Source organism: Pseudophryne corroboree, chromosome 6, assembly GCF_028390025.1.
Source record: "Pseudophryne corroboree isolate aPseCor3 chromosome 6, aPseCor3.hap2, whole genome shotgun sequence".
Classification (NCBI taxonomy): domain Eukaryota; kingdom Metazoa; phylum Chordata; class Amphibia; order Anura; family Myobatrachidae; genus Pseudophryne; species Pseudophryne corroboree.
Window position 1 is genome coordinate 90,950,808 of NC_086449.1, and position 19,752 is coordinate 90,970,559.

Here is a 19,752-nt window from a genome sequence, read left to right on the forward strand (position 1 = left end):
AAAAGATCCGCGTACCAAGCCCTTCGTGGCCAGTCTGGAGAAATGAGGATCATCTGAACTCTTGTTCTTTTTATTAGCTTGAGAATTATTGGTATGAGTGGAAGTGGAGGGAACACATACACTGACTGGAACACCCACAGAGTTACCAGGGTGTCCACCGTCACTGCTTGTGGGTCTCGTGACCTGGAACAGTACCTCCGAAGCTTCTTGTTGAGGCGAGAGGCCATCATGTCTATCCGAGGGACACCCCATTGGCTTGTCACTTCTGCAAACACCTCCGGGTGGAGGCCCCATTCTCCTGGATGGAGATCGTGTCTGCTGAGGAAGTCCGCTTCCCAGTTGTCCACTCCCAGAATGAAGATCGCTTACAATGCCACCGCGTGCTTTTCTGCCCAGAGGAGGATTCTTGTTACCTCTGACATTGCCCCTCTGCTCTTCGTTCAGCCCTGTCGGTTTATGTAGGACACTACCATTACATTGTCCAACTGAACCTGAATGGCCTGACCCTAAAGAAGATGTGCCGCTTGTAGAAGGCCGTTGTATATGGCCCTTAGTTCCAGAATGTTTATCGGAAGGGTGGATTCCAGACGTGACCACTTTCCTTGGAAATTTTCCGCTTGGGTGACTGTTCTCCAACTTCTGAGACTTGCATCCGTGGTTAGAAGGATCCAATTCTGAATCCCGAACCTGCGGCTCTCGAGTAGGTGAGAAGTTTGTAGCCACCAGAGGAGTGAAATTCGGGCTTTCGGTGACAGGTGTATCCGCTGGTGCATGTGAAGATGAGTACCCGACCATTTGTCTAGGAGATCCAGTTGGAAGGACCTTGCATGGAATCTTCCGTACTGTAGAGCCTCGTAGGAGGCTACCATCTTCCCCAGAAGGTGAATCCACTGATGTACAGATACCCGGGCTGGCTTCAGGACGTCCCGTACCATCGACTGGATCACCAACGCTTTCTCCACCGATAGAAACACCCGCTGCACCTCCGTGTCGAGTATCATCCCCAGGAAGAGCAGTCTCCTTGTTGGCTCCAAATGTGACTTTGGAAGGTTGAGGATCCACCCATGATCCTGGGGTAGTCGAGTTGAGAGAGCAATACTCTGCAACAACCTCTCCATGGAAGATGCTTTTATCAGTAGATCGTCCAAATATGGAATTATGGGGCAGATGTATTAACCTGGAGAAGGCATAAGGAAGTGATAAACCAGTGATATGTGCAAGGTGATAAAGGCACCAGCCAATCAGCTCCAATATGTAAATTAACAGTTAGGATCTGATTGGCTGGTGCCTTTATCACCTTGCGCATATCACTGGTTTATCACTTCCTTATGCCTTCTCCAGGTTAATACATCTGCCCCCCTGTTTACTCCATGCCTGCGGAGGAGTAGCATCATCTCTGCCATGACCTTGGTGAACACCCTCGGTGCCGTGGAGAGGCCAAATGGCAGTGCCTGGAACTGATAGCGACAGTCCAGCAGCGCAAATCTGAGGTAAGCCTGGTGAGGCGGCCAGATCGGAACGTGAAGGTATGCATCCTTGATATCCAGGGATACCAGGAATTCCCCCTCCTCCAGACCTGAGATCACCACTCTCAGAGACTCTATCTTGAATTTGAATTCCCTCAATTAGGGGTTCAATGACTTTAGGTTTAATATTGGCCTTACCGAACCGTCCGGTTTCAGTACCACAAACAGGTTTGAGTAATAACCCTTGTGTTGTAGGTGAGGTGGAACTGGAACAATGACATTTGTTTGAACCAATTTTTGCATGGCATGTGGTAGGATAGCACTTTCTGCTAAAAATGGATTTCAGTGTTGAACAAGTGTTCCATGGATCTTATCCTGCTTGTCATAGAGGAATCCACTAGAGAGTATAATGCCACTAAAGAAAAAATAAAAGAATTTGAAAATGAATATCGGGAGCTGCTTGTTGTTGATCAACCTGATTCCTGGCTGACAAAATTGTCCACCCAGTTGGAACAATATAAAGTGGGACTTTTGAAGTTTAAACGAGAAAAACTGATCAAAGTACAGACAGACTATGCCCAGCACAGAGTATACACCTGGCTGGGAGGGTCCAATTCATTTGATGTACGGGACAAACCACCAAGATTTGGCAGGCGTAGACCACAGGTCAACTTTCATAGCACTTCTGCAAGTGAATCTGATGACCAGAGCACGACCAGCACCTCAACTCAACGTATCATCCTTTTAGTGGTCAAGACGCGGGCAGTAATAGCCGGCAAAAACAGAAATGCACACGAAGAGGGGGACAAAACCAAAGGCAAAGGGGCAAAGAAACCAACAAAAGGGAAGAAACTATGATCTTCAACCTTTCTTCCAGCCCCCTCTCGCCCATCGAGGTAAGAGTCTTAAGTAAGGGTCTTTCTTATGTTCCCACCAATCGGCCTAATCCATTTAAATGGAAAGTGGACATGTTCAAATTGAACCGTAAGCTTAAGATACAGGAGTTCTTTGGCAAAACACAACCTAGAAATGCCAAGGAGCACTTACCACCACGAATACAAAAACTTGGACCTAGGCCCTCATTCCGAGTTGTTCGCTCGCAAGCGGATTTTAGCAGATTTGCTCATGCTAAGCCGCCGCCTACTGGGAGTGAATCTTAGCATCTTAAAATTGCGAACGATGTATTCGCAATATTGCGATTACACACCTCGTAGCAGTTTCTGAGTAGCTCCAGACTTACTCTGCCAGTGCGATCAGTTCAGTGCTTGTCGTTCCTGGTTTGACGTCATAAACACACCCAGCGTTCGCCCAGACACTCCTCCGTTCCTCCGGCCACTCCTGCGTTTTTTCCGGAAACGGTAGCGTTTTTTCCCACACGCCCATAAAACGGCCTGTTTCCGCCCAGTAACACCCATTTCCTGTCAATCACATTACGATCGCCAGAACGATGAAAAAGCCGTGAGTAAAATTCCTAACTACATAGCAAATTTACTTGGCGCAGTCGCAGTGCGGACATTGCGCATGCGCATTAAGCGGAAAATCGCTGCGATGCAAAGATTTTTACCGAGCGAACAACTCGGAATGAGGGCCCCAGTTCAAAGTTTGATTCCATTTCTCACAATGCGTCATTGAAAACCTTCCATCGATTGTTAGAAGCAGAAGGTCACAAACGAGAGACCCACTCTTTTCATCCAAATTTATCAAAGGAAGAACAACAGGCCCTAAAAAGTTTGGGGAATAGAAAAGATATAGTTATCCGTGGCACAGATAAGGGAGGAGCCATCGTTGTGCAGGATCTGCATGATTATAAAGAAGAATGTATGAGGCAACTCATGGATGCAGAGACTTATTGTCCACTAGATAAAGACCCCACAGAGGCCTATAAACAAGAACTGATCCAGTTGCTGGATACAGCAAGAAACGATGGCATTATAGGGACTGTTATTTATGATAAATTACTCACAGAGTACCCCATTACTCCCATTTTGTACACCATCCCAAAGGTGCACAAGGACGCCGAGAGACCCCCGGGCAGACCCATCGTGTCTGCCCGTGGGTCTCTCTGCGAACCCTTGGCTATTTATTTGGACTCTTATCTGCAACCGTGTATTCAGCAGACATTTACACATTTAAAAGATTCCAATATGCTATTGAAAAAGTTTCTTGCAGTAGACACAGTCCCGGAGAATACAGTGCTGGCCACGTTAGATGTGGCCAGTTTATACACCTGTATTCCCCATGATGCAGGGCTCCAAGCTGTAAGAAGATTATTGGTTGGCAATACAGCATATGTGGGGCCGGATGTTGAATTTTTCTTGATTTTACTTGAATTTACGTTAAAACACAATTACTTCTTGTTTGACGGTCGATATTACAGGCAACTGACTGGTTGTGCGATGGGGTCCTCGGTGGCCCCGTTGTTCGCCAACACTTTTATGTGGGATGTTGAACGCAGTTTGTTCTTTGAGGATCCTAAAGTGGCACAACAGCTATTTGTGTATTATAGATACATAGATGACCTCCTGGTCATGTGGAAGGGCACTGAGAAACAATTTTAGAGGATTTAGTTAGTACACACAACAATTCCTCCAGCCCCATTAAATTAACCATGACCACAAGCAGAGAAGAAATCTGTTTTCTTGATATTCACATCAGATTACAGGCAGGTAGGATCATCACCAAGTTGTACACCAAACCCACTGATCGTAATACTCTTTTACGACATGACAGTTTTCATCCGGTTCCAACAAGAAAAGGTTTACCCTATTCACAATTTTTAAGGGTATGCAGGGTCAACAGCGAGAGTACAGAAAGAGACAGGCAACTTGACGACATGGAAGAAAAGTTTGTACAAAGAGGGTACCCCAGGCAGCTTCTAGTATCGGCCAGGAGGAAGGCCCTTCTCAAGGATAGAAGTGTTCTGTTGAATCCCAAGGTGACACAGAATTCAGATAGTGCCATCACATGGGTTAATGAGTTTAACTCATCCAGTACCCGCACAACCAATGCAGTCAAAAAGCTTTGGCCCATTGTGTCATCTGATATGGATCTTCCCAACTTGTATAAAAAGAGGCTGATGCCCAGTTTCACGAGAGGGCGCAACAGAAGGGATTTAGTTGTGAAAACTGACATTACAAACACAAAAATAGCACCTACACATTTTCTGACGAGAAAAAAATGGGTGCTACAAGTGCCTTGGTTGCACTACGTGTACATTCATGTCTCCTGGGGATTTCATTATGCATCCTTTTACAGGTAAAAAGTTTCCCATTAAGTGGCCCTTAACGTGTAGTACCAAGTTTGTGGTATATGTCATCATGTGCCCGTGCGGTACGTACTATATTGGGAAGACCGAGTGCCAGTTCAAAACCCGTATGGCACAACACAGACAAGCAATACGCAATGCTTTAAGTTCAGAGGTGGCAGAGCAACCTGTAGCCAGACATTTTTTAGAACAAAAGCACAACATGGCAATGTGAAGACATAGAGTCATTGACCATGTCCCTGAATCAGCTAGAGGGGGCGACAGGCGAAGGAAATTATTGCAATTGGAATCCCAGTGGATATTCAGACTTCAGACGTTGCGTCCTAAAGGGCTGAATGAGTCACTGGGTCTCATACACTTTTTATGAGTATAGGTGAATCCTGCATGATTTTGGAGTATTTTTAGACCTGTAATGCAGAAGATTATTAATGAGCCCCTTCTTGTGTTTCTGCCCTGGTAAAAATAGCTGCAATATAAAAGAAATAGTTCAAAGGCTAATTCACATGGAATTGCTAGCGCAATATGGTTTTTTAAAAATATGGTGCACACCTTCTTTTTAAGATTTTAGACATATTTTGTAGATGGCACGGCAGGGGATTTGTGCACACATGTGCAATAGTTGTGTGCTTATATGTATAAATTGATTTTATTTTAATTCTTTACATCATTATATTTGTAGTAGCTGATGAGTTTAGTGCTTGTCTTTTTTTATTTTGGATTTTATACTGTATCATGTTTTGTGCACTGATTAACATTTGGGCACCATTTATAAATCATTGTGTGTATGTTTTTTAGTGTTTCCTTGGCAACCGAGCCGGGTTCCATGATGTCACATCCGCCCGACTGTGGGCAGCTGATGGGACCGCGGGAGCACAGCGGACGGTCAGGCATAGCGTTACCATGATCACCAAGCCGGGCCCCGTCGCGTCACTTCCGCCCCACCGGCGGAAGCCGGAGGTGCCTGATCGGAGCCGCGGGCAACGTGTCGAGGATGCACGCTGGTGGGGGAGGATCATGGGGTAAGTGGGGTATTTATTGTTCACATGTTGCACTGTTTAGATTGTTCTGAGGAAGGGGAGCACGTCCCCGAAACGTCAAATCTTTTGCCAATACACTATTTAACATTTGCATCAGACTCCGAGTGCCGCCTCATTTGTTCTGTATATATATATATATATATATATATATACATTTATATAGTGGTCGAAGTGGAAATTTTGAAGTGGGGGTATGGAAAAGTGATGATTGCAATTATGTGCGCACTTATGGGAAAGGGGGCGTGGCCACTCAAAAGGGGGGGGTGCCCTTCAGTGTAGTTTACAACACAATTTACCCCTTATACACATTATGCACCACAATAGTAGGACCCCTTATACTATCTTGTACTGGTGCCCCTTTCACATTATACCACACAGTATGAGCCGAAATTCACATTATAGCACACAGTATGAGCCGAAATTCACATTATACCACACAGTATGAGCCGAAATTCACATTATACCACACAGTATGAGCCGAAATTCACATTATAGCACACGGTATGAACCGAAATTCACATTATAGCATACGGTATGAACCGAAATTCACATTATAGCACACAGAATAAGCCAAAATTCACATTATAGCACACAGAATGAGCCGAAATTCACATTATAGCCCACTGAATGAGCCGAAATTCACAATATACCACATGGTATGAGCCGAAATTAACATTATAGCACACCGAATGTGCCGAAATTCACATTATAGCACACAAAATGAGTTGAAATTCACAATATAGCACACGGTATGAGCCAAAATTCACATTATAGCACACAGAATGTGCCGAAATTCACATTATAGCACAATGAATGAGCCAAAATTCACATTATGCCACATGGAATGAGACAAAATTCAGGGAGAGTGACAGCTGGGACATAGGGACAGGGAGAGTGACAGGGAAAGTGATAGCAGGGACATAGGGACAGGGAGAGTGACAGAGCAACAGGAAAAGTGACAGCAGGGACATAGAGACAGGAAAAGTGACAGAGGGACATGGAAAGTGACAGCAGGGACATAGGTACAGGTAGAGTGACAGAGAGTGGGATAGCAAGGGCATACAGTAGGGACTAGGTAGAGAGAAAGGTAGCAGGGTAAGCAGTGGCATAACTTCAGCTCAATTTCCCAGAGGCAAGAAAAATGTTGTGCCCCCCCCTTGCAAAAAATGATTTGTATTTTACTGACTCCTTGCCCTGTGTGAGTGATATCACCCTCTTCCTCCTTTCCTGAGCTATGTCCCCATTCCTACTGTGTGAGACACAGAGACAGAGAGAGGGAGACAGGGAGAGGGGAGAGAGCGAGAGAGACTGGGAAAGAGAGAAAGAGACGAGGGAGAGAGAGAGACAGAGATAAGGAGAGAGAGAAGTGAGGTAGAGAGGGAGAGACGCAAAGACAGGGAGAGAGACAGGGAGAGGGGAAGAGAAACGAGGGAGAGAGAGAGAGAGACGAGGGAGAGGTAGAGAGACGAAGGAGAGGGAGAGAGACGAGGAAGGGAGAGACGAGGGAGGGAGAGAGGCAAGGGAGAGAGGGAGACAAGAGAGAGGAGACAAGAGAGATGGACGAGGGAGAGAGAGAGAGACAAGGGAGGGAGGGAGAGAGAGAGAGACGAGGGAGGGAGAGAGAGAGAGACGAGGGAGGGAGAGAGAGACGAGGGAGGGAGAGAGAGACGAGAGAGGGAGAGAGACGAGGGAGGGATGAGAGAGAGAAGCAAGGGAGAGAGGGAGACAAGAGAGAGATGGACGAGGGAAAGAGAGAGACGAGGGAGAGAGAGATGAGGGAGACAAGGGAGACAGAGATGGGGAGAGAGGGGCGAGGGAAGGGAGAGAGAGAGAGAGATAGATGCAGAGACAGGGAGACAGGGACACAGGGAGGGGTGAGAGAGACAGGAGAGAGAGAGAGAGAGAGAGAGAGAGAGAGAGATAGGGAGAGAAGCGAGGGAGAGGGAGAGAGATGCAGAGATAGGGAGAGATACAGGGACACAGGGAAACGGAGAAAGACGGAGAGAGAGACGAGGGAGAGAGACAGATGGAGAGAAAGAGAGGGGAAAGAGACGTGGGAGAGGGACAGGGAGAGGGAGACAGAGATGGGGACACAGACAGGGAAAGGAAGAGAGACAGGGAGAGAGACAGGGAGAGAAAGAGACAGGGAAAGAGACGCGGGAGAGACAAGGAGAGGGAGACAGACGAGGAGAGAGAGAAGCGAGGGAGAGATGGAAAGGGAGAGAGACAGAGACACATAGACAGGGAAAGGAAAATAGAGACAGGGAGAGAGAGGGGAGGGAGAGAGACAGGGAGAGAGAGGCGAGAGAGAGAGAGACAGACAGGGAGAGAGAGAAGCGAGGGAAAGGGGGTGACAGTGAGAGGGAAAGAGACGCAGAGAGGTTGTGGGGGCAGCTCCTCCCTGTGTCCACGGTCTCCACTCTGCTCCTCCCGCTAATGTTCCCTGCCTTACCACGTCTTGCTTATTCCGCATCCGTCTCTGCTCTCAGGCAGCCACTGAATGGCAGTGAGTGGGTCCTTCTATGTGTCCCCGCCCGAGAGGGGGTCTATTAGTGACCCCTTCGCCCTACTGTGGTCGGCGGCACAGCGGCTCCTAAGACCACGGCGCTACTATTTAAAATCTGCCGCGGACCGGCAACCAATCAGGAGTGGTCCACGGCAGATTTAAATTAGTAACGCCGCAGTCAGAAGCGAGAATACGATATGGCGGCAGCAGCGGGGGTCATCAGAGCACTGTATATATAAATATACTGTATATACTCAAGTTCAGAATCTGGTATTCTCATTACATCTACATGGATAGTGAAATGGATAGCCCAGGGGGTCCCACGTTCTGACCTTTAGCATACACTGTATATGTGCGGTTCCATGGCAGCACTACTCTCTGTACACTGAACATGCAGTGGCAGGAGGTGGAGCCGGCCAGGGTCAGGTAACTACAAGGGTGCCATCAGCAGGAGGGCGGCCAACAGCTGGTGGGAAATGGCGACGGACGGCTAAAGGAGCATGGAAGGCTGGGGGCAGCGATCGGACCTCCGTGCCTACAACTGCAGGGGGAGGGGGGAGGGGGAAGGAGGCAGATGATGCTGCTGCCTGCCCGGATTTAGGATACAGCAGCATCATGCTGCTGCTTGTTGCCGGGGTCCGTCATCAGAGGGGGCGCGGGTGCGGGTGCGGCAGACGCAGTTCACCCTGGCCAGGGGTGACTGAGTGATAGCACTGATAGCGCAGGCTGCGGGCCGGCTGGCTAGACCGGCGCTGCGGCCGCCGCTAGACAGCCCTGCACAACTTGATTTTAGGTAAAACTAATTCAGGAGGGGTGTGCCGCCCTCCAGTGGCCGGCGCTCATAGGCAGCTGCCTAATGGTAGCGCCGGCCCTGTGTATAGTGATTTGAGAGTAGTCTCAATCTTGCGGTCAGCCGGCTCTTTCAAAGCAGTTGAACCAGGGACATGTAAAACCACCTTTTTTGACAACCTACAGAGCCGGCCCTAACTAATATGATGCCCTAGGCAAGATTTTGGCTGGTGCCCCCTAGCACCACCGCTGGCTCTGCCTCTGACCTTGCACCTCTTTCCCAGCACCATCACCCCTCACCCATAGCAGTCCTTATTTTGGTGTTTGTACCCCCTATATTTTAAATAGGAACAGTTCGCACATTTGGCGCACAGCCCAAAAAGGGTGTGTTTTTGCTGACAAGAGGCATTGCCACACAATAGTAACCCCAATTCCAATTACGCCACACAGTACTGCAACTTTATTCACATTTGATCATGCGATAGTGTCCATAATTCATATTACATCCCACAGTAGTATCACTTTACCTTATAAACATTACACCTCACAGTACAGCCCCTTATTCACATTACATCACACTGAATTGCTCCTTATTCACATTACACCACACCCTATTGCTCTTTATTCACATTAGATGACACAGTAGTGCATTTTCTATAATCAAGGCCACATAGTAGAGCACCTTATACACATAATGCCACACATTAGTAATGCATTTATACACATAATTCCACACAGTAATGCCCCTTACACATATGAGACACATTATTAATGTCCTTATAAACATAATGCGCCTTACACATTATGACAACCTTTATTAATGCCCTTTTACACATAATGTCCCTTACACATATGCCTCACATTATTAATGCCCTTATACACATAATGACACACATAGTGCCCCCTACACATTTGCTGCACATTATTAGTGCCCCTATACACATGACACACATACAGTAGTACCCTGTTACACATATGCCTCACATTATTAATGCCCTTATACACATAATGACACACATAGTGCCCCTTACACATATGTTGCACATTATTAATGCATTTTTACATGACACACATAATGCTCCTTACACATATTCCGAACACTACTGCACAACCAACCCACTCACATGTACACAGCACTCACACTGCCACTAACACTGTGACCTCTGCCTCTGCTTGGATACAGATGTGTCCTCATAAATCTTGCCTCAATGCTAACGTTGGGCACCTTTTGTTTTATGATAATGAAACTTATTTGCATTGCTATGTGGCTAGGATGCACAAGCAGCTTCTGCTGATTAAAATTATATGCAGCATGCCTACATACTGTGTGAGACTGTGGCTGGTTCTGCATATGAAATGCTACACACAGAATATAGGCATGCCGCATGTCATTTTAATCAGCAGAAGCTGCTGATGCCCCTAGGCATATCAAATGCCCTAGGCAATTGCCTAGTTTGCCTATGCCTATGGCCGGCTCTGACAACCTACATACAGAAGTGTCTACTATAGGGGGGTTTTCCCACTTTTTTCTGTCCTCTTCAGGGAAAGGAAAAGCAATAAGAACCCTTTTTGGGATCTGGAACTTTTTCTCTTTGTTTTCCCAGGATTTTTAAAACAAAGAGTTTAACTCCTTAGAAGCCGGGAAGATAACCGAGGATTTCTTACTTTCAGTAAAATAAGATTCCTCTACCTGCTCAGGTAACTTCTCAGTAATATGTAAAATATCCCTAATGGCTTCAATCATTAGTTGCACCCCCTTAGCAAGTGATGCACCCCCCCCCTCCCCCCCTGCATATCCCCATCACCTTCCCCTGTATCAGAGTCGGTATCAGTGTCAACTTGCATTATCTTTGTGGGTATGTAGGGGTGTCTTAGATGAAACAATGGGGACTGAGTATGTCAAACCTTCCACAGATTTTCTCAAAACCTGCATCTCTTTTTCATTATGTGACAAAATCCAGACATCCCACTCCCTTCACAACTCACCAGTTGTTGCTGAACGTAAACCAGGCCTTCTGGATGCAGTTTGCTGCTCCGGTGCAGTGCCTGCACACACAGCTCCCACCTCCAATGCAGAGCAAGCAGCTCCTCGTGTGAGAGAGGGTTGGGGGAGAGGAGGTGAGAGGTTGGGGGGTGCACTTCAACATGTGCCCCAGCCCCTTAGCTGCCTGCAGATCCTCTGAAGTCGCACCTAGTCCAGAGGGGAGGAGGAGACTCTGTGCCCCATCATGAGTCACACTAGAAGAGCTTGGGGGAGGAGCCGAGTGGAGAGCTGTGCCTTCCAGTAACGCAGGCAGCCAAGACTTGGGGGAGGAGACACGCTGGGAGAGGATGACAGAGAAGAGTGGACCGGACCCTCCTCCTGCTCCAGCCCAGACCATACTTGCCTACTTTTCAAAACTAGTTTCAGGGAGATAATAGGTTCGGGCAGAATGAGGGGGCGTGTCATGCTCCGCCCAAAGGGGGCATGTGTTTATATATGTATATATAGCTATATGTACAAATGACATATATATATATATATATATATATATACACACACACACACACACACACACACACACACACACACACACACACACACACATAATTGGATTCCTCTCAGTATCGATGTGGAAAGAAGCCCATAGGCCAACAATAGCTAGCATTACCCTCCGCACTGAAGCCTGGGCTTAGAACATATGGAAATGCGGTAAAAACCCAGAAAACAGGGTTTTTACCACATTTTCCCATTAGTGCATACCACCCGGAGAGATAGACAGTGGGAAGAGAAGTGGAAAAGAGAGAGACATGGTGGACAAAAGATGTGTGAGGGAGAGTGAAAGATGTGGGGGAGAGATTGTGAGAGGTGGGGGAGATTGAGCAAGACAGGGAGAGAGATGTATGGGGGATGTAGAGGGATAAAGAGAGTGTCTGAGGGGAGCAAAGAAAAAAACACTGTAATAGCTAGTGACCCTTCAAATGGGAGGCAGTCACTTTACCGCCTGTTGGGATCCCTGCGGTCAGGATACCGACGCCGGAATCCCAACACCAGCTGAAATACAGGTTGTTGGATTCCCGATCGCCGGCTGGTTCCCCCTCTTGGGTGGTGGTCCACGCCACCACCCGGAGGGGAATAGAACCCTGTGGGGCCCGAATCGTGGCGAGCGCAGCGAGCCCGCGAGGGGACACGCTGCGCTCGCCGGGATCCCGAGTGTCGGGCTCCTGTCATCGGGCTCCTGACCTCCGGGATCTCGTACTGATTCCCTTCAAATAATGGGTCCAACCAAAATACAGTGTGTGCTGGGAGCTGTGTTTTCCTCCTCAATGTCACCCTCTACTGTGAACAAAAACAACCCCCATTTTAGTGTGTTGATGATTAAATTAAAAGTGCCCCAGAGGCTCACAACACTTACAGTACCAGCATGATTTCTCCTGCAGCTGTGGCTCAGGTTACCACAGCCACAGGTCCACAGCGTTGTCTGCAGAGGAGCGGCTTGGGTCCAGCAGCCAGGAAGGTAGGCGCTGTGCGGCTGTGGCCATTCAGGCTGCATAATGCTGCCGCACAGCTCGGCTTCCGAGAGCAGCGCCCTAAGCGTTGCCGTGCCTGCTAATGGGGAGGGGGGTGTCCGGTCAAGCGTGGGTGCACAGCGGGCAGCGATCATCATACGCGTCTGGCCAGCATTCATTAGGGGTGGCGTGGTCTAGTGTGACACTAGCCTCCTCTGCCTATCTGCTTACAGTGTGCACTGCAGTATGTCCGTCATCCTGACCTCTCCCGCGGAAGCCCCGCACCCCGAAAACCGGGAGGACAGGCAGGGTTTGCGGGGCAGCGGGAGGCTCAATGAAAAACTGGGAGCCTCCCGCTAAATGCGGGAGGGTAGGCAAGCCTGGCCCAGACCCTGTCGCTTCAGACCACTAGAACAACTGAGTGAGGTATGAGTGTGGACACTGGCGGCAGGGGTGCAGCGCTGGCCGCGGCATACAATGAGTCAATGTGACTCATTGTAATGCGGGCGGCTGTGGGCCCCTTCACCCCAGCGGGCCCCAGTGCAATGCCCTGGTTGCACCGCTGGTAGTTCCGCCTCTGATGTAAACTCATACCTCCTAACATGACCCTCTCCAGGAGGGACACAATGCTCTGTTTCTAGACTTTTCTCTTAATTTATGATTTCTGGCACCTGTTTTGAACAGGTTCTTCGCTAAGAAAGGTGTTTCAGCACAGGTGATGGCAATCATAAATTAAGAGGGAAGTCCAGGAGCAGAGCATTATGTCCCTCCTGGAGAGGGTCATGTTGGGAGGTATGTAAACTTATCATATGGAAACCACAGAACACGTTAATAGTTATGTTCTTGCTAAAATATGACTGAGGGGAATAAATATATATATATATATATATATATATAAAGATGCAGCAACTCCGGCACTCCAATGAATCAGCTAAATATCAATACTTGCTCCTGTGCCTTCCATCAGGGGGGCTACTCCAGGACAATAGCAAAGAAAGAGGCGGCACTCGGAGTCAGCAAAATCAAAACTTGTATTGGAAAAGAATGTTGACGTTTCGGGGACGTGCTCCCCTTCCTCAGAACAATTAAACACTGTGAAAATCAAACATTAAATACCCACTTACCCCCATGGGCCTCCCCCACCAGCGGGCGTCCCCCGTCACGTTGCCTGCAAGCTCCGGCATCCTTCCGGCCTCCGGCGGTGGGGCGGAAATGACGTAACGGGGCCCGGCCTGGTAACCATGGCAACCCGTTGCCCCAGTCAGACTACCGCGACATCTCCGACTTCCCACTCGGGCGGAAGTGACGTTCCGGACTTCGGCTAGTAACCATGGGGACGCTGTGTGTGCAAAACAAAACATAACAGCATTTAGTGAAAACACATTGCAAATATAAAAATTGATTAATTCTTACTAACAGTGCCTTGTCTCCAGGGCAAATCCTTACAGTGAATAATAATGAATAAAACAGTTTATACAACAATGTGCTGGACGTTAAATCTTATATAAAAATTTTTATATGAAAAAAAACCAGCAAGTGATATAATCTGACCACTATACAGAGGGAGGGCAAAAACAAAAACAAAACCCGCATATGCAAATCAGACCTTAATTACATCATCACTAGTAATATATACACCCTGCCTCCCATTGTGACACTATACACCTGCCATCCGTTCAATTAAACCTACTAATAGATGACTCCTCATACTGTGGCCAGTAAACAAACAGGCTGCTAAAATAGGACAAACGTCACGTGAAATGTCACAGACTCATGTCACAAAAAATGTATAAGACCAAGGGATTCATTAAGACCTTTAGGCCGCAGTGTTTGTAATTTAAAAATCCACCGGGACTCAAGTTGTAGGAACTTCCTGCCCCTGTCCCCTCCTCTGTTGGACTCGGGGACATGATCTATGATCCTATGTCTCAACATGGCCATGTTGTGTTTAAAATCCAAAAAGTGTCTGGCTACTGGTTGTTCAGCTATCCCCGTATTTAATGCATTACGTATAGCTTGTCTGTGTTGTGCCATGCGAATTTTAAATTGACACTCTGTCTTTCCAATGTAGTAAGTGCCACATGGACACATAATTACGTATATAACAAACTTAGTACTACAGGTCAAAGGCCATTTAATTGGAAATTTTTTGCCTGAAAAGGGATGCGTAATAGTGTTCCCAGGTGACATGTAGGTACATGTAGTGCACCCCAGGCACTTGTAGCACCCATTCTTTCTTGTCAGGAAATGTGTAGCTAGGGTTCTCATATTCGAGATGTCGGTTTTAACCACAATATCTCGAATGTTCCGCCCTCTGGTGTAGCTGGGCATAAGCTTCTTACGGAATAGTTTCGGAAGATCTGTGTCAGTTGACGCACTTGGGATGGGCGCCCAGCATCCACTACGGACTACGAGAAATAGAATTATCGGTAAGTAAATTCTTATTTTCTCTGACGTCCTAGTGGATGCTGGGAACTCCGTAAGGACCATGGGGATTATACCAAAGCTCCCAAACGGGCGGGAGAGTGCGGATGACTCTGCAGCACCGAATGAGAGAACTCCAGGTCCTCCTCAGCCAGGGTATCAAATTCGTAGAATTTTGCAAACGTGTTTGCCCCTGACCAAGTAGCTGCTCGGCAAAGTTGTAAAGCCGAGACCCCTCGGGCAGCCGCCCAAGATGAGCCCACCGTCCTTGTGGAATGGGCTTTTATTGATTTAGGCTGCGGTAATCCTACCGCAGAATGCGCCAGCTGAATAGTGCTACAAATCCAGCGCGCAATAGACTGCTTAGAAGCAGGAGCACCCAGCTTGTTGGGTGCCATCAGGATAAACAGCGAGTCAGTTTTCCTGACTCCAGCCGTCCTGGAAAAATAAAAATTTTCAGGGCCCTGACTACGTCCAGCAACTTGGAATCATCCAAGTCCCCAGTAGCCGCAGGCACCACAATAGGTTGGTTCAAGTGAAAACCTGAGACCACCTTCGGGAGAAACTGAGGACGATTCCTCAACTCTGCCCTATCCATACAGAAAATCAGATAAGGCCTGTTACATGACAAAGCCGCCAATTCTGACACACGCCTGGCCAAGGCCAAGGCCAACAGCATGACCACTTTCCACGCGAGATACTTTAGCTCCATGGTTTTAAGTGGCTCGACCAATGCGACTTTAGGAAATCCAACACCACGTTGAGATCCAAAAAGTGCCACAGGAGGCACAAAAGGAGGCTGAATATGTAGTACTTCTTTAACCAAAGTCTGAACTTCAGGCAGGGAAGCCAGATCTTTCTGGAAGAAAATCGACAGAGCCGAAATCTGGACCTTGATGGACCCCAGTTTGAGGCCCAAACGTCACCCCTGCTTGCAGGAAGTGCAGGAATCGACATAGTTGAAATTCCTCCGTCGGGGCCTTCATGGCCTCCCACCAAGCAACAATTTTTCGCCAAACGCGGCGATAATGTCTTGCGGTGACATCCTTCCTGGCTATGATCAGGGTAGGGATGACTTCCTTCGGAATACCCTTTTCCTATAGGATCCGGTGTTCTACCGCCATGCCGTCAAACGCAGCCGCGGTAAGTCTTGGAACAGACAGGGTCCCTGCTGCAGCAGGTCTTGTCTGAGCGGCAGAGGCCAAGGGTCCTCTGCCAGCATCTCTTGAAGTTCCGGGTACCAAGCTCTTCATGGCCAATCCGGAACCCCGAGTATGGTTTTCACTCCTCGCCTTCTTATTATTCTCAGTACCTTGGGAATGAGAGGTAGAGGAGGAGACACATAAACCGACTGGTACACCCACGGTGTCACTAGAGCGTCCCCAGCGATCGCCTGAGGGTCCCTTGACCTGGTGCAATATCTTTTCAACTTCTTGTTGAGGCGGGACGCCATCATGTCCACCCGTGGTCATTTCCAACGGTTTACCCGCATTTGGAAAACTTCTGGATGAAGTCCCCATTCTCCTGGGTGTAGGTCGCCCATCGGAGAATCCTTGTGGCTTCTGCCATCGCCATCCTGCTTCTTGTGCCGCCCTGTCTGTTTACATGGGCGACCGCCGTGATGTCGTCTGATTGGATCAGTACCGGCTGGTTCTGAAGCAGGGGCCTTGCTTGGCTTAGGGCATTGTAAATGGCCCTTAGCTGCAGAATATTTATGTGAAGCGAAATCTCCTTGGAAATTTCTTCCCTGTGTGACTGCACCCCAGCCCCGAAGGCTGGCATCCGTGGTCACCAGGACCCAGTCCTGTATTCCGAATCTGCGGCCCACTAGTAGATGAGCCCTCTGCAGCCACCACAGCAGCGACACCCTGTTTCTTGCTGACAGGGTTATCCGCTGTTGTATCTGTACATGGGACCCGGACCATTAGTCCCACAGGTTCCACTGGAACGTCCTTGCGTGGAGTCTTCCGAATGGAATTATGCTTCGTACGAGGCTACCATTTTTCCCAGGACTCGTGTGCATTGATGTACCGACACCTGTCCTGGTTTTAGGATGTCTCTGACTAGAGATGACAACTCCTCGGCTTTTTCCACTAGAAGAAACACTCTTTTCTGGTCTGCGTTCAGAAACATTCCCAGGAACAGAAGACGTGTCGTCGGGACCAGCTGTGACTTTGGAATATTGAGAATCCAGTCGTGCCGTTGTAGCACTTCCCGCGAGAGTGCTACCCCCACTACCAACTGTTCTTTGGACCTCGCCTTTATCAGGAGATCGTCCAAGTACGGGATAATAAAAACGTCCTTCTGCGAAGGAGTATCATCACTTCGGCCATTACCTAGGTAAAGACCTTCGGTGCCGTGGACAACTCCAACGGCCGCGTCTGGAACTGATAGTGACAGTCCTGTACCACATATCTGAGGTACTCCTGGTGAGGGGGGTAAATGGGGACATGCAGGTACGCATCCTTGATGTCCAGGGAGACCCTGTAATCCCCCTCGTCCAGGCTCGTAATAACCGCCCTGAGCGATTCCATCTTGAACTTGAATCTTCTGATATAAAAGTTCAAGTATTTTAATTTCAAGATGGGTCTCACCGAACCGTTGCGGTACCACAACCACTGTGGAATAGTAACCCCTTCCTTGCTGAAGGAGGGGCACCTTGACAATCACTTGTTGTGATTATAGTGTTGAATATCCACCAACACCGTCTCCCTGGCAGAGGGAGGTGCCGGTAAGGCAGATTTTAGGAAACGGCGGGGGGAAGAACATCTCGAACTCCAGCCTGTACCCCTGAGATACTACTTGAAGGACCCAGGGATCCATGTGAGAGAGCCCACTGTCCGCTGAAATATCTGAGACGGGCCCCCACCGTACCCGGGTCCGCCTGAGCAGCCCCAGCACCATGCTGTGGACCTACCGGACGCAGGGAGGACTTCTGCTCTTGGGAACTAGCTGTGTGTTGCAGCTTTTTCCTCTACCTTTGCCTCTCGGCAGAAAGGATGAGCCTCTAGCCCTCTTGCTTTTCTGGGGCCGAAAGAACTGTACTTAATGATACGGTGCTTTCTTTTGTTGTGGGGTAGCCTGTGGCAAAAAAAAAAAAATAATTTCCCAGCAGTAGCTGTGGAAACGAGGTCTGAAAAACTATCCCCAAACAGTTTTACCCCCTTATAGGGCAACATCCATGTGCCGATTCGAGTCTGCATCGCCAGACCATTGCCAAGTCCATAACCCCCGTCTGGCGGCAATGGACCTAGCGCTTATTTTTGATGCCAGCCGGCAAATATCCCTCTGTGCATCACGCATGTATAAGACCACGTCTTTTATATGCTCTATTTTCAGCAAAATATTGTCCCTATCCATAGTTATTTTCCGACAGGGAATCTGACCACGCAGCGGGAGCACTGCACATCCATGCCGAAGCAACGGCTGGTCGCAATATAATGTCCCTAGTGTGTGACCATATCTTATAGGGTAACCTTCTGCTTTCTATCAGCAGGTTCCTTCAGGGCGGCCGTACCCGGAGACGGTAGTGCCACCTTTTCTGATAAGCGTGTAAGCGCTGTATCTACCCTATGGGGTGTTTCCCCACGTGACCTATCCTCTGGCGGGAAAGGGTACGCTGCCAATAACCGTTGTAGAAATTATCAATTTCTTATCGGGGGAAGACCACTCTTCCTCACACACCTCATTTAATTTCTCAGATGCAGGAAAAACTACTAATAGTTTTCTCTCACCAAACACAATACCCTTTTATGTGGTACCTGGGGTATAATCATAAATGTGTAATACATTTTTCATTGTCTCAATCCTGTAACGGGTGGACCTATTTGGAGGGTACACCAGTCTCATCGATGTCGACACTGGAGTCAGTATCCGTGTCTACATTCTGTTATCTGAGGTAGCGGGCGATTTTAGAGTCCCCCATGACATTTGAGACGCTGGAACAGGCACAAGCTGAGTAGCCGGCTGTTCCGTGTCGTCGACCTTTTATGTAAGGAGTTGACACTTTCACGTAATCCTTCCATAAGTTCAACCACACCGGTGTCGACCCCGCAGGGGGTGACAACATATTTACAGGCATTCGCTCCGCCTCCACCTCATTATCCTACCTGTCGACACAGCCGTACCGACACACAGCACACACACAGGGAATGCTCTGATAGAGGACAGGACCCCACAAAGCCCTTTGGGGAGACAGAGGGAGAGTATGCCAGCACACACCAGGGCGCTATATATCACAGGGATAGCACCTATAAAAAAGTGTTTTCCCTTATAGCTGCATATATATTGTATACTGCGCCTATTGTGCCCCCCCCCCCCCTCTCTTTTTAACCCTTTCTGTAGTGTATTAACTGCAGGGGAGAGCCAGGGAGCTTCCCTCCAACGGAGCTGTGAGGGAAAAATGGCGCCAGTGTGCTGAGGAGATAGGCTCCGCCCCTTTTTCGCAGACTTTTCTCCCGCATTTTTATGGAATCTGGCAGGGGTTAATATACATCCATATAGCCCTGGGGGTTATATGTGATGTATTTTTGCCAGCCAAGGTGTTTATATTGCTGCTCAGGGCGCCCCCCCCCCCCAGCGCCCTGCACCCTCAGTGACCGGAATGTGTGGTGTGCATGAGGAGCAATGGCGCACAGCTGCTGTGCTGTGCGCTACCTTGGTGAAGACTGATGTCTTCTGCCGCCGATTTTCCGGACCTCTTCTTGCTTCTGGCTCTGTAAGGGGGCCGGCGTCGCGGCTCTGGGACCGGACTCCGAGGCTGGGCCTGTGTTCGGT

General features: G+C 48.5%; 1 long non-coding RNA gene across 1 annotated transcript in view; it reads right to left on the reverse strand.

Annotated features, from left to right (window-relative positions):
* Window positions 1-19,752, reverse strand: part of LOC134936449 (uncharacterized) — a 111,578-nt gene that overhangs the window by 89,396 nt on the left and 2,430 nt on the right. Inside the window, exon 2 of the long non-coding RNA XR_010180495.1 lies at window positions 13,677-13,891. This is a non-coding gene — a long non-coding RNA (uncharacterized LOC134936449). The remainder of the gene's footprint in view (window positions 1-13,676; window positions 13,892-19,752) is intronic.